Source organism: Balaenoptera acutorostrata, chromosome 10 (genome assembly GCF_949987535.1).
Source record: "Balaenoptera acutorostrata chromosome 10, mBalAcu1.1, whole genome shotgun sequence".
NCBI lineage: Eukaryota > Metazoa > Chordata > Mammalia > Artiodactyla > Balaenopteridae > Balaenoptera > Balaenoptera acutorostrata.
Genome location: NC_080073.1, coordinates 48,319,904 through 48,333,900, shown reverse-complemented (window position 1 = coordinate 48,333,900; position 13,997 = coordinate 48,319,904). Strand labels below are relative to the sequence as shown.

Here is a 13,997-nt window from a genome sequence, read left to right as displayed (position 1 = left end):
TCTTGTCCAGTGCGCCTCATGTTTGGCTCACGTCAGAGTAGCCTAGGGAGTTTAATCCGCCCCCCCCCCCAATCTTATTTTGAATAATTTCAAGCTTTCAGAAAAGTTGAAAAGTTTATCATAGGATATTGAATATACTTCTCTGTGCTATACAGTAGACCTTGTTGTTTATCCATTCTATATATAATAGCTTATGTCTATTGTGTCTCATTGGTGTTCTTTTCTTGAACCATTTAAAAGTAAATCATTGTCTAAAAAAAAGTAAGTTGTAGACACAGCACTTCACTTTTTTTGTTGTTTTTTTACTTTATTTTTTTTTAATTGAAGTATAGTTGATTTACAATGTTGTATTTCTGCTGTACAGCACAGTGATTCAGTTACACACATATATACATTCTTTTTTTATATTCTTTTCCATTATGGGTTTTTAAAAAAATTTATTTAATTTATTTTTGACTGCATTGGGTCTTCGTTGCTGCACACGGGCTTTCTATAGTTGGGGCGAGCGGGGGCTACTCTTCGTTGTGGAGCACGGGCTTCTCATTGCGGTGGCTTCTCTTGTTGCAGAGCACAGGGTCTAGGTGCGTGGGCTTCAGTAGTTGTAGCACATGGGCTCAGTAGTTGTGGCTCGCAGGCTCTAGAGTGCAGGCTCAGTAGTTGTGGCACACAGGCTTAGTTGCTCCGTGGCATGTGGGATCTTCCCGGACCAGGGCTCAAACTCGTGTCCCCTGCATTGGCAGGTGGATTCTTAACCACTGCGCCACCAGGGAAGCCCTCCATTATGGTTTATCATAGGATATTGAATATACTTCTCTGTGCTATACAGTAGACCTTGTTGTTTATCCATTCTATATATAATAGCTTATGTCTGCTAACCCCAACCTCCCACTCCATCCCTCCCCCAACCCCCTCCCCCTTGGCAACCACAGGTCTATTCTCTATGTCCGTGATTCTGTTTCTGTTTCGTAGGTTCATCTGTGTCATATTTTAGATTCCACATATAAGTGATATCATATGGTATGTTTCTCTGTCTGACTTAACTTAGTATGATAATCTCTAGTTGCAGCCATGTTACTGCAAATGGCATTATTTTGTTCTTTTTTATGGCTGAGTAGTAGTCCATTGTCTGTATGTACCACATCTTCTTTATCCATTCATCTGTTGATGGGCATTTAGGTTGCTTCCATATCTTGGCTATTGTGAATAGTGTTGCATTGAACATTGGGGTGCATGTATCTTTTCGAATTAGAGTTTTCTCTGGATATATGCCCAGGAGTGGGATTGCTGGATCATATGGTAGCTGTATTTTTAGTTTTTAAAGGAGCCTTCATACTCTTCTCCATAGTGGAGAATTAATTATTAAATAGAATAGGTCCCCAATGAATCATCCATCCTGCTTGCCAAGTACTCTTTGGGCCACATGTAGGAGGCCTGAGGGCCAGCCAAGGAGGTGGCCTTGAGGAGGCCTCTTGACTCTCGTGGCATCTTCCTTGTCCTAGTCAGAGACCAGAGGCGCCTCCACCCACTCTTGGGTGCTCTGTCCCCCAATTTTGCATCCAAAATTGCTCCCAAGTTTCTCACCCTCCACTGTCCCCATCCAAGTCCAAGCCCCGTCATCTCTCCCTACAGAGACCACCTGACCTGTTTCCCCTCATCTATTCTTATGCCCCACAGATCTTTCCCTCATAGCAAGAGGTGGGATCTTTCTAAAGTACAAACCCAGATGGCAACCGTGCCCCTCCCCGCAAATAATAAAAAAGCATGTACAAGAAGGCACCTCTTTGTGTGCCCCTGGGTCACGTCCACACTCCGCTCCTGGCTCCCCCTCACTCCCATGCCAGCCACGTGGGCCATCTTTCCCTTCTGGACCAGGCTGCGACCCTTCCCCCTCTCTGCCTGGCAACACCCACCTCAGTCAACACAAATGCCATGTCTTCATCAGAGGTCTTCCCTGATGCCGCCCCTGGATATTCGTACTCATTGTACTTTGTCCCACCCCACCCCCTCTCCGTTTTGTAATTATAAAGAGCCCTGGTTTGTGGATTTTGAGGTTAATGTCTGTCTCCCTGGGATGACCGTGAGTTCCATGAGGGCATGGGACTCCTCTGTTTGTGCTCATTTTTTTAACTCCAGAACCTGGGAGATGTTCAGCACATGTTTGCTAAAGGAAGAATGGACAGATGCCTCGGTTTCCCCAGCTGGTCCCGTGTGTAGGCTGACATCACTTAGCAGGAGTGAGGGAGTGAGGTAAGGGATCCCTTTGGCTCCGGGGCCTCCTGTCACTCGCGCCTGGGGAGTCCCGCTGCCGTCAGGCCCGCAGGCCAGGCTGTGGCCCCACTGCTCCGTTTTTATTTATCCTGCAGACGTCAGAGTCTCTACAGGAGGAGGAGGGTGGTCACACAGCAGCTGGGGCTGGCGGGAAGGAGACATGTGGGGCCAGGTGGTCTTCAGCTGGGACACAGGAGCAGAGAAATTGGCACGGGGGGCTCTGCAGCAGGTGGGTGGCGAGGGCTGGGCGGGCTGCCCGTAATCGAGGAGCTGACAGTGGGCGTAAAGAGCCCGCTTAGTGGAAGTGGAGGACTGGGGGTGGGAAGGCCAGAGCTTCAGCCCCCCGACCCAGCCATTCCTCTGGCCTCTGCTAGTCTCCCTGCTCTGGGCATCTAGAACCCCCAGGCCCCCAGCCCCTGTGACGCCCTCCACTCTCCCAGCCTCCCTGTCCCTCAGCTCCCCAGTCGCCACCTGTGGCCCGTCCTGCCAGTGGCCTGGGCCCTGCTGGCCAGCCCCCTTCTCTCATCACCTCCTCCTGCTCCCTGTGGCGCCCTGGCAGCAGGCCCAGGTCTGTGTGGACTGATTTCCCGACACTCCTGTCCTCCCTGCCCCACAGCCCCAGGGAGGGGCTCCCTTGGGGATCCAGCTTCCCCCAGAGGTCAGGTGGGGGGAGGGTGTGGCTGACGGAGGGCCTGGTCCACCCCGAGCTGTGGAGCTGAGCCAGGGAGAGGGCGTGGAGGGAGAGGAGGGCATGCGGGGCCACTGCGGGGCAGGGGATGGGGTCCCCGAAAGGCCACACTACCCCCCACTTTCCTGGGTCTTGCCTGGCGCCATCTGCCCTTCCCAGCTCTTCCTCAGTCGTCACTGTCCCCTCCGGTCCTTCCGGCTTCTCATGGTCCCTCTCATTGGTGACTGAGGAGCTGGGGCCTAGGCCATTCTGCGCGTCAGGAGGGACGGGCTGGGGGGGCTTTCTGCTGCCTTGTGTGTGTAACTCGTGTCCCGGGGGTGGGTGGCTATCGGGGGTGCTCCTGGGTGGAGGAAGGGACCTGTGAGGGGTGTGTCAGTAAACAGAGAGCAGTTCAGGAAATCAGTGGATGTTACTGTGGAAGGGACTTAGAGATTGTCCCTAACCATTTACAGATGAAAACACAGGGCTCTGGGAGAGGGAAATGGGATTGGCATGAACAAGTCACATGGGGGCTGGTAATCATGCTCATCATTATCATGCTGGATATTTATTAAGTGCTTACTGTGTACTAGGGATTATTGTAAATTTTTTGTGTTTTAGTTTATACTATCCTCACACTACGCTAGGAGGTTAAGTATTGTCATGCCCATTTTACAGATGAGAAAAGGGAGACTAGAACAGTGAGGTCAGTTTCTCCAGATGGTACAGCAAGCCCATGCAGAGCGATGGAATGTTGTCACACTGCACAGGGAGTTTTGCTCCTTCAGATGGTGACATATGTATTAATATATAAAGCATTTCTTTAGAGCTCCTTAAAAACAATAGCAGACATTTCACCAAAGAGGATATAGGAATGGCTAATAAGCACATGAAAAGATGCTCAACATCATTTGTCATCATTAGTCATCAGGGAAATGCAGATTAAAATTACAGGATACACCCACGCAATTGGCTAAAATTAAAGGAAAAAAAAAAAGACAATTCCAAATGTTGGCATGGATATGGAGCAACTGGAACTCTCATTGCTGGTGGGAATGAATGATGAACAACCACTTTGGAAAATATTTGACAACTTCTTATAGAGTTAAACATACACTAATCAGATGAAACTGATTAGTTGTCCCCTGAAACTAAATTTCTAGGCATCTACCCAAGAGATAAAAACATATGATCACACAAACACAAGTACACAATGTTGATAGCTGCAGCTTTATTCCTGATGGCAAAACTGTAAACAACCCAAATGTCCAGTCCATCAACTACTGAATGCAAAACCAACCATGGTACATTCATTTAATGGAGTACCTCTCAGCAATGAAAAGGAACAAACCAACACAGGCAGCAACATGGATGAGGCTCAAATGCATTATGCTGAATGACAGCAGCCAGTCACAAAGGCTACGTGCAATATTATTCCATTATATGAATTCTCCAGAAAAAGTAGATCTATAGGAACAGAAAACACCTCAGTGGTTTCCAGGGACTGGGGTTGGGAAAGGGGTTGAATGCAAAGGAGCATGATGACGTGATGGAAATACCTGATATCTTGATTTTGATGGTGGTTATACTGCTTATACATTTGTCAAAACTCACCACGCTGCGCATTTAAAAAGAGTGAATTTTGGGACTTCCCTCGTGGTCCAGTGGCTAAGACTCCAAGCTCCCAATGCAAGGGGCCCAGATTTGATCCCTGGTCAGGGAACTAGATCCCACATGCTGCAACTAAGAGTTCGCATGCCACAACTAAAGATCCCACACACGGCAACTAAGACCCAGCGCAGCAAAATGAATAAATATTTTTAAAAAAGAAAGAAAGAAACAAGGGCTAAGATCTTAAAAATAAAAAGGGTGAATTTGTTACGTGTAAATTATACCCCATGGAACGTGATCTAAGTATAGAAACAGTGGCTGGAGAGGATAGAAAGTACGATGGTCATTGTTGCCTCATTGCAGAAGTGACATCTGAGGAAAGAGGGGAGCCATGCACTCTCTGGAGGAAGACTGTGTCAGAGAGGGAACAGCCACTGCTGAAGCCCTCAGGTGAGGCGTGCACGGCCTGGGCAGGAGCCAGCAAGGAGCTGGTGTGGCTGAAGTGGAGTAAGAGCCGGGGTTGTAGACGGACTCAGGCCCTGGGGAGCGGGGTGCATTGGGGGGCTGCAGAGGGCTCAGGCTGTTCTCTGAGTGCGATGGGGGCCACTCGGGGGTTCTGTGCAACTTGCTTTTTAATAGACGCCACTGGCTGCTGTGTTGAGAACGGTCTGGCCAAGGACCAACCAGGAGGCCTTTGTAAGAATCCAGGCAAGAGGCGTTGGTGGCTCAGACCAGCATGGCAATGGTGGTGTTGAGGAGTGGTCGGATTTGGAATATATTTTGAAGGCAGAGCCGGCAGGATTTCCTGCTGGATTGGATGTGGGGTGTGTGAGAGAGAGGAGGTAGGGATGATGCCAGGGCTTTTGGCCTGCGCAGCTGGAGCTCCAGCTGAAAACCCCATGGGGGCTGTTACCTGTCCCTGGGGCCTGGGGCTGAAGTCAAGACAGACACGGGGGAGGGCTCGGCCCTGCTCCTGGCTCTGGGGCTCAGGGGATGGGCTGCCCGTACTGGTTATTCCATTACCCTTTATTTATTGGCCTTATTGGCTTTTGTCATTTCCTCGTTGTCTCCTGTCTGGAGAGAAGACTATAAATGTGATGGATTAATACAGGATACAGGAGGCCCAATTACCTCTGTCGAGCCGGCCTCTCCTCTTGGTCAAGCCCTCCCCGTTCTCTGTCTTTGCAGCACCTCCCATAGCCTTGCAGGCAGAAGCAGCCTGGTCCCTGGCTGTCCAGGAAGAGGGAGTGCAGCCCGAGAGGGTGAGTGGCAGACAGGCGGTCCCCAGGAGACATGGCTCCAAGAGCAAATATAGGAGGCAAGCTCAGCCCCACGGAGGCCGGGCCGGAGGACAGCGGGGTGGGAGGGCAGGACGTACCGCCGCCCGTCAGCCCACACCCGGGGAGGGGGGCTCTGCTTCGACTTGCACGCCTTTCTGGAATCCGAGCTGGCGCCTCCCTCCACGAACGCTGGGGTGATGGGGCTTTTCTCTCCGGCAGCAGGTGCCTGGCAGCTGCCCATGGATGCCAGCCCCGTGAACTGGCCTGGGAGGAAGTGCTTGTCGGAGTGGTGATTGTACGTGCTGGGCTTGGGCTTGGGCTTGGGCTTGGCCCGTCCCTGTCCCCTGCCCTTCAGGCTGACTTGGGACACCCACAGGAGAGCGGCGTCTTGGGTGGGGGCCCCCGGGGTCCCTCTGGGATCCCCCCAGGATCCCCTGAGACAGAGCTTGGCAGCTGCCAGGCTTTGAGTGTCATTTCTGGACCAAATCCCTCGGCCCCCACCTCAGGCCTGTCTGCCTGCCTCTGTCCCTGGGAATGTCCTGAGGCCCCTGGTCCTGGGCGGTGGGGACAGGACGCCTGAGGTTCCTTCTTAGGATTTCAGGCATCTCCCTGTGGTCACGCCCTGCTCGCTCCCCAACACGGACCCTGGTTACTGTGCCTTGAGCGTGCATGTGTGTGAATCCGCACCTGCCTTTCCATGTAGGCGAGGATCTCATGTAGGTGACGTCCTTGCAGAAGAACAAAGAGTGGAAGGTGGGACTGTGGGTGAGAATAGGAGCCGGGGACCTAAGAGGACAGAAGGGCAGGAAGGATTCAAATGGAGGAGAGGATCCAGGTGAACCCAGTGGACAGTGAACGGCTGGGTTGAGGGGGTGTCTCTTGTGCCACCATTCCGGGGCTGCTCTCTGTGCCAGGCACGGGGCAGGGGCCAGACGGTGTGGTGCGAGCGGGCCGGCCTGGCCTTCCCCAGCCCGCAGGCAGCACACAGGACGGTGCGCTGGAGGGGTGTGCAGGCGGGGCAGGAGACACGGTCCTGCGGCTTCCCCAGCCCATCCGCGGTGGCCTTTGGCATCTCCTAGCTCTCTGCGCTGCCCGCTCTGTCTCCGCCTGTAGGAGTGAGTGCCTGTGCTGTCTCCCTGCCCCTTCCAGCCTCCCGGCACTGAGTCTCGAGGCCGTCAAGGCTGAGGCGGAAGAGCGGCTGGCACGGGGCAGGGAGCAGCCAGGGCCCTGGCCCCAGGGTGAAAGCTGACGTCTGTCCGGGAGCATCTCTCTCCCTGCCAAGGGCTGAGATCCTGAGCTGCATGCCTTCCTTCTGACACAGGAGCCGGCATCCGTCCCTCATGGAACCTGGACCCCAGCCTCACCCCAGAGTGGCCGGGTGACAGCTGTGGCAGTGTGGTGACTGCAAGGGCCTCTCTTGCTTCCCTCCAGATGCGCCTGACACCTCCCAGGCCACTTCGGGTAGCTATGGAGACCCACACAAGGGGCCCCACACCCAGAATCCAAGTTTTGGCTTCAAGAACAGTGAGGAGCTCCTGCACTGGCCCATTCCAAGCGGTAGTGACCTGGAGCGTGTCAGAGGGGAGGCCTGGCCCTTTACTGCTTATGGTGAGTGCCCCAGCCTCCCCCACCTCCACGGGCGCCACAAAGGGTTACTGAGCCACTGCCACGTGCCAGCCACTGAGCAAGGGACCGGCCGCGGTGCTGAGTAAAGCGCACTTAAACCCTGTCCTCATGGTTTTGTTTTGCTTTTAATTCTTACTTTACATGGGAGCACTGTATAGTTGATTAACAATGTTCTGTTAGTTTCAGGTATACAGCAAAGTGATTTGGTTATACATACACCTGTACCTATTCTTTTTCAAATTCTTTTTCTTTTAAGGTTATTACAGAGTATTGAGCAGAATTCCTGTGTTATACAGTAGGTCCTGGTTGATTATCTGTTTTATATACATTAGGGTGTATATGCTAATCCCAGCCTCCTCGGTTTTCCCTTTCTCCACCTTTCCCCTTTGGTAACCATAAGTTTATTTTCTAAGTCTGTGAGTCTGTTTCTCTTTTGTAAATTAGTTCATTTATATCATTTTTTTAAAGATTCCACATATAAGTGATGTCATGTGATATTTGTCTTTCTCTGTCTGACTTACTTCACTTAGTATGATTATCTCTAGGTCCATCCATGTTGCTGCAAATGGCATTATTTCACTCTTTTTTATGGCTCAGTAATATTCTATTGTCTCTATGTACCACATCTTCTTTGTCCATTCATTGGTATATGGTCATTTAGGTTGCTTCCATGTCTTAGCTATTGTAAATAGCCACAGTGAACATTGGGGTATATGTATCTTTTCTTTTCTTCTTTGTTTTTTTTTGGGGGGGGGGCACGCCAGGCGGCATGCGGGATCCTAGTTCCCTGACCAGGGATCAAACCCACGCTGCCTGCTGTGGAAGTGCGGAGTCTCACCCACTGGACTGCCAGGGAAGTCCCTGTATCTTTTCAAATTATGGTTTTTTCTGGATATATGCCCAGGAGTGGAATTGCTGGATCATATGGCAACTCTATTTTTAGCTTTTGAGGAATCTCCATACTGTTCTCTATTGGCTGAACAAATTTACATTCCCGCCAACAGCGTAGGAGCGTTCCCTTTTCTCCACATCCTCTCTAGCATTTATTGTTTGTAGACTTTTTGATGATGGCCACTCTGATACAAGGTGATACCTCATTGTAGCTTTAACTTGCATTTCTATAATAATTAGGGATGTCGATCATCTTGTCATGTGCTTTTTTTTTTTAAAGAGTGTGAGTGAAAGTTACCTCTTGAAATTGGCTTTGTGACAGGCTTCTTTTTGGATTACCTCCCCCAGGACATTTCTAGAGGGCAGGTGTCATTTACAGCCCCACAGGCCTTGTTAATATGAAGTGCCCATGAGAAACAGTTTTAAAGTTGTTGTTACGGGAAACGGCCCCAAGGCGGCAGGATTTCTTCATGCCCAGCTTGGACACTCGGGCAACCAGAGCCTTGGAAAGTCAAAAGTTGTGTTTGGCGATTCTAAATTACAGCGGAATGTGCCAGAAGAAATACCCAAGGGGGTTGTGTCTCATTACTTCCTCCCCCTTACCTTTCACCTCCGGGTAAAATCCCAACCCCTGCAAAACCGCTCTGCTGAGTGTGCTGTCGTCCGGAGGCGGGGCGACTCTAAGCAAGGAGGCTGGAGGTGGGAAGCCCACCACCAGAACACGTGGAGACCAAGTGACTTTTCAAAGCTCTTACAGCCCTGAGGGTCCACTATTCTTTGGTTGCACTAGGCTTTGTTTAGCTGTAAGAGGACCCGCCTGGATCTAGAAATTGTGATCCCATGCAGAGGGGACCAGACACTACAGGTCCAAGGGGGGCTAATTTGCTGGTGCATCCTCCCCAGCTCCCTCAGCTCCAGGACAGTCCAGCCATGAGAGCAAAGCCAGCTCAGGCTCCATTGATGTGACACCAGCCTGGGTCACTGAGGCCAGAGAGGACTATAGTAGGCATTTCTTCTTTTCTTTTAATTTAATTTTTACTTTATATTGGAGTACAGTTGATTTACAATGTTGTGTTTGTTTTAGGTATTCAACAACTTGATTCAGTTATACATAGACGTATATCTATTCTTTTTTTGGATTATTTTCCCATATAGGTTATTACAGAGTGTTGAGTAGAGTTCCCTGTGCTATACTATAGGTCCTTGTTGATTATTTTATATATATTGTGGTGTATATGCTAATCCCAACCTCCTCATTTATCCCTTTTCCCCATCTTCCCTTGTGGTAACCATAAGTTTGTTTTCTAAGTCTGTGAGCCTGCTTCTGTTTTGTAAATTAGTTCATTTGTATCAACTTTTGGATTCCACCTCTAAGTGATATCATGTGATGTTTGTCTTTCCCTGTGTGACTTACTTCAGTTAGTATGATCATCTCTAGGTCCATCCGTGTTGCTGCAGATGGCATTATTTCATTCTTTTTAATGGCTGAGTAATGTTCCATTGTCTGTATGTACCACATCTCATTTATCCATTCATCTGTCGATGGACATTTTGGTTGCTAGTGTTTTGGCTATTGTAAAGAGTGCTGCAGTGAACATTGTGGTGCGTGGGTCTTTTTGAATTATGGTTTTCTCTGGATATTCACCCAGCACTGGGATTGCTGGATCATCTGGTAGCTCTCTTTTTAGTTTTTAAAGAAACTTCCATACTGTACTCCATAGTGGCTGTTACCAGTTTCCACTCCCACCAGCAGCTTAGGAGGGTTCCCTTTTCTCCACACCCTCTCCAACTGCTGTTGTTTGTAGACTTTTTGATGATGGCTATTTTGACTGGTGAAAGGTGATACCTCTTTGTAGTTTTGATTTCCATTGCTCTAATAATTAGTGATGCTGAGAATCTTGTCTTTTTTTTTTAATTTTTATTAATTATTTATTTTTGGCTGGGTCGGGTCTTCGTTTCTGTGCGAGGGCTCTCTCCAGTTGCGGCAAGCAGGGGCCACTCTTCATCGCGATGCACGGGCCTCTCACTATTGCGGCCTCTTTTGTTGCGGAGCACAGGCTCCAGACGCGCAGGCTCAGTAGCTGTGGCTCACGGGCCCAGTTGCTCCGCGGCATGTGGGATCTTCCCAGACCAAGGCTCGAACCCGTGTCCCCTGCATTGGCAGGCAGACTCTCAACCACTGCGCCACCAAGGAAGCCCCCTTGTCGTTTTTTTTTTAAACAGTGTGTTCCTGGGTTGTAAATTGAGTGGAATGTGCCAGAACAAACACCCGAAGGGTTGTGTCTCATTACTTCATCCCCCCTTACCCGTTTCACCCCTGGGGCAAATCCCAACCCCTGGAAAACCACTTTGCTGAAGGTGCTATTGTCCAGAGGTGGGGTGACCCTAAGGAAGAAGGATGGAGGTGGGAACCTTCCCAGCAGGAGATGTGGAGACCAGGTGACTTTTCAAAGCTCTTCCGGCCCTGAGAGTCCACCACTCTTTGGGTGTACTGGGCTTGTTTTAGCTGTAGGAGGGCCCGCCTGGATCTAGAGATTGTGGTCCTGTGCAGAGGGGACCAGGCACTACAGGTCCAAAGGGGGCTTCATTTGCTGGCAGATCCTCCCCAGCTCCCTCAGCCCCATGACAGTCCAGCCTTGGGACCCAAGCCTGCTCAAGCTCCAGGGATGTGACACTAGCCCAGGTCACTGAGGCCTGAGGGGAACATTGTAGGCATTTTTTTTTTAATTTAATTTTTGTTTTCTATTGGAGTACAGTTGATTTACAATGTTGTGTTTTTTTAGGTGTTCGGCAACTTGATTCTGTTATACATAGACATATATCTGTTCTTTTTCAGATTCCTTTCCCATATAGGTTATTAAAGAGTGTTGAGTAGAGTTCCCTGTGCTATACAGAAGGTCCTTGTTGATTACGAATTTTATATATATTGGGGTGTATATGCTAGTCCCAACCTCCTCATTTATCCCTTGCGCCACATTTCCCCTTTGGTAACCATAAATTTGTTTTCTATGTCTATGAGTGTTTCTGTTTTGTAAATTAGATCATTTGTATCAATTTGTAGATTCCTCATCCAGTGATATCATATGATACTTGTCTTTGTCTGACTTACTTCAGTTAGTATTGAAACCGTGTACAAGCCCCTGTGTCCTTGTCTTTTGTAATAAAATGCTGACTCAAGAGTTAATGATTGGGAAATGTGAAATAGAGAAACAAAGAATAGCTGTTTGGCTGAGGAACTGGTAACAATTTAGACTATAATTCTGCCACATAGCAGAATCATGAAACCCACAGTTCCCTGAAAGATATAAAGGCCTGACACACATTCCTGAGTTGTTTTTACAGAAAGCAGACCCTCTCCAGATGTGCTGACCACAAGAACACAGACCCTAGACTGGTTGAAACCAGAAGGTTGATGAAGCTTGAAACTTCGCCTTGATGCCAACCAATCCGAGAATTGTCCGCGAGCTAATCACCCCCTCCAGTCTTGAGGGCATTAGCTCGCTGTGGCCCTGTTTGCCTGGCAAAGCAGTAAAAGCTATTCTTTTCTACTTCACCCAAAACTCTGTCTCTGCATTTCTATTTGGCACTGGTGAACAGATGCCGAGTTTTGGCAATAGAATTTTGGGGGCTCATCCAGGATCAACCTGTGTGCAGGTGGCCTTGAGGCGCCCCTGTGTTTGAGCGGACGCTCTGAGGTTTCTCTCCACACCAGCCTCCTTCGAGAGAGCAGAGGGTTGAAGGACTCCTCTGGAGGCCGGATCGCCAGGGATCCCCTGCCGTAGGGCTGTGCCGTGATCATACCCGGCCTGCCGTCTCGGTAGTTGGAGCTCCGAGGCGGGGATGGAAGACAGGAGAGAAGCTGTCAGCAGCTGCCAAGGCCACCTTTGCCTTGAGGTCATCCCCCTCTCCTTCTGCCCACACCGGTCCGGACTTCCTGCTCTGAGAAGATATTTTGGGGAAGCAGCAAGGTAGCGTTTGGGACGTTGCAGCACCTCTGCCAGCACTTCGGTAAGCCCCCCGGCGTGCACTCCGAGGACCCTCAACCTTGTCCGTTTGGGGAACCTTCTGTTGCCGTTTGGGAATTTTTTATTTTATTTATTTTTTGGGGGGGTGGATTTTTTTTTTTTTTTTTTTAAATTTGTTTATTTATTATTATTATTTTTTTTGGCTGTATGTTGGGTCTTCGTTTCTGTGCGAGGGCTTTCTCCAGTTGCGGCAAGCGGGGGCCACTCTTCATCGCGGTGCGCTGGCCTCTCACTATCGCGGCCTCTCTTGTTGCGGAGCACAGGCTCCAGACGCGCAGGCTCAGTAGTTGTGGCTCACGGGCCTACCTGCTCCGCGGCATGTGGGATCCTCCCAGACCAGGGCCTGAACCCGTGTCCCCTGCATTGGCAGGCAGACTCTCAACCACTGCGCCACCAGGGAAGCCCTGGGGGGTGGATTTTTTAGATCCAGTTTGTAAGTAGCAGCTTGGAAACCAATTTGAGCCTTGGGCTGTTTGGTATTTTTTGTTTGTTTGTTTGTGGCTTCTGTTTGCCCGACAAGGATTTGGTTTGCCTTTGGTTTTGCTGGCAAGTGTTTAATTTGACTCAACGTAGGAAGCGCTTCTTTGATTCCATCTGACAGCCCACTAGGGAAAATTGTGGCAGCCTGGTCAACCTATAATTATAAACCTATAAATAAGGAAAAAATAATTTAACAAACACCATGTGGTCACAGTATTCTTTAGACTCCAGAGAAAACTGGTTGAGATGAAACTCTTGAAATTCCAAAACTGGTCCATTTTGCATGTGCAGTTAGAGAAAGCTGGCTTGATAAAATACTTTTTTTTCAGAACACTGAGAGAACAAAAATATTCTTAGGAGAAAACTTGAAGGTAACTCTTATCATGTCCTTGAAGTACAAACACAGCCCACTTTGCCTGGGACTTCAGTCTTGGGTTAATTAGTAGAACCTCAAGCCAAGGGGGGGCAGGAAAGGAGGGAAGAAAAAGAAGCCTTTTAAAATCAAATGTGTAAATTTGAGTATTCTGTTATTCATAAACTAAGTTTAATTACAGTGCCTGATGAAATATAAAAAGATGAAACAATGAGATCTCTGTCCGTCTGTATGTATGTCTCAGTATGTGTCTTTGACTTTGGATAATATTGCTGAGGTTAATTTGTAAATGAGCTCTATTTAATTGGTTTAAAGAAAAGTAAGTGCTTACAAATGAGATCTAAATTTACCTACTTTTGTCTTCTTGCAAGAGGGAAACTAAAGATGTTTGCATTTATTAGACACATGTCTTGTGCCACTTTGAGAAAAGAAATTGTGCTTTGGGAAAATGCATGTTTTTGGAGATTATAGAATATGTTCCTAAGTTTGCTAATCAGAGAATGCCAATATGACAGACAGTTCAGTTGCTTTCTTCTTGGTTCTCACTAGAGATTAAGGGTTGGGTTTTTTTTAATTAATTAATTAATTTTTTGGCGGGGGGGGCTGCATTGGCTCTTTGTTGCTGAGTGCAGGCTTTCTCTTGTTGCGGCGAGTTGGGGCTACTCTTCGTTGTGGTGCGTGAGCTTCTCATTGCAGTGGCTTCTCTTGTTGCGGAGCACAGGCTCTGGGCACCTGGGCTTCAGCAGTTGTGGCTCGCAGGCTCTAGAGCACAGGCT

At 49.0% G+C, this 13,997-nt stretch overlaps 1 protein-coding gene across 8 annotated transcripts in view; it reads left to right on the top strand.

Annotated features, from left to right (window-relative positions):
- Positions 1-13,997, top strand: part of LOC103008692 (exo/endonuclease G) — a 62,663-nt gene that overhangs the window by 27,210 nt on the left and 21,456 nt on the right. For 2 of the 8 annotated variants that reach the window (XR_009009384.1, XR_009009387.1), the window contains 3 exons: positions 2,134-2,247; positions 4,910-4,996; positions 5,735-12,458. The gene's annotated coding sequence lies outside the window, so the exon portion shown is untranslated. Of the gene's footprint in view, positions 1-2,133; positions 2,248-4,909; positions 5,448-5,734; positions 12,459-13,997 lie in introns of those variants that run through there. The other 6 variants (XR_009009389.1, XR_009009388.1, XR_009009386.1 and 3 more) reach the window with 6 other exon arrangements.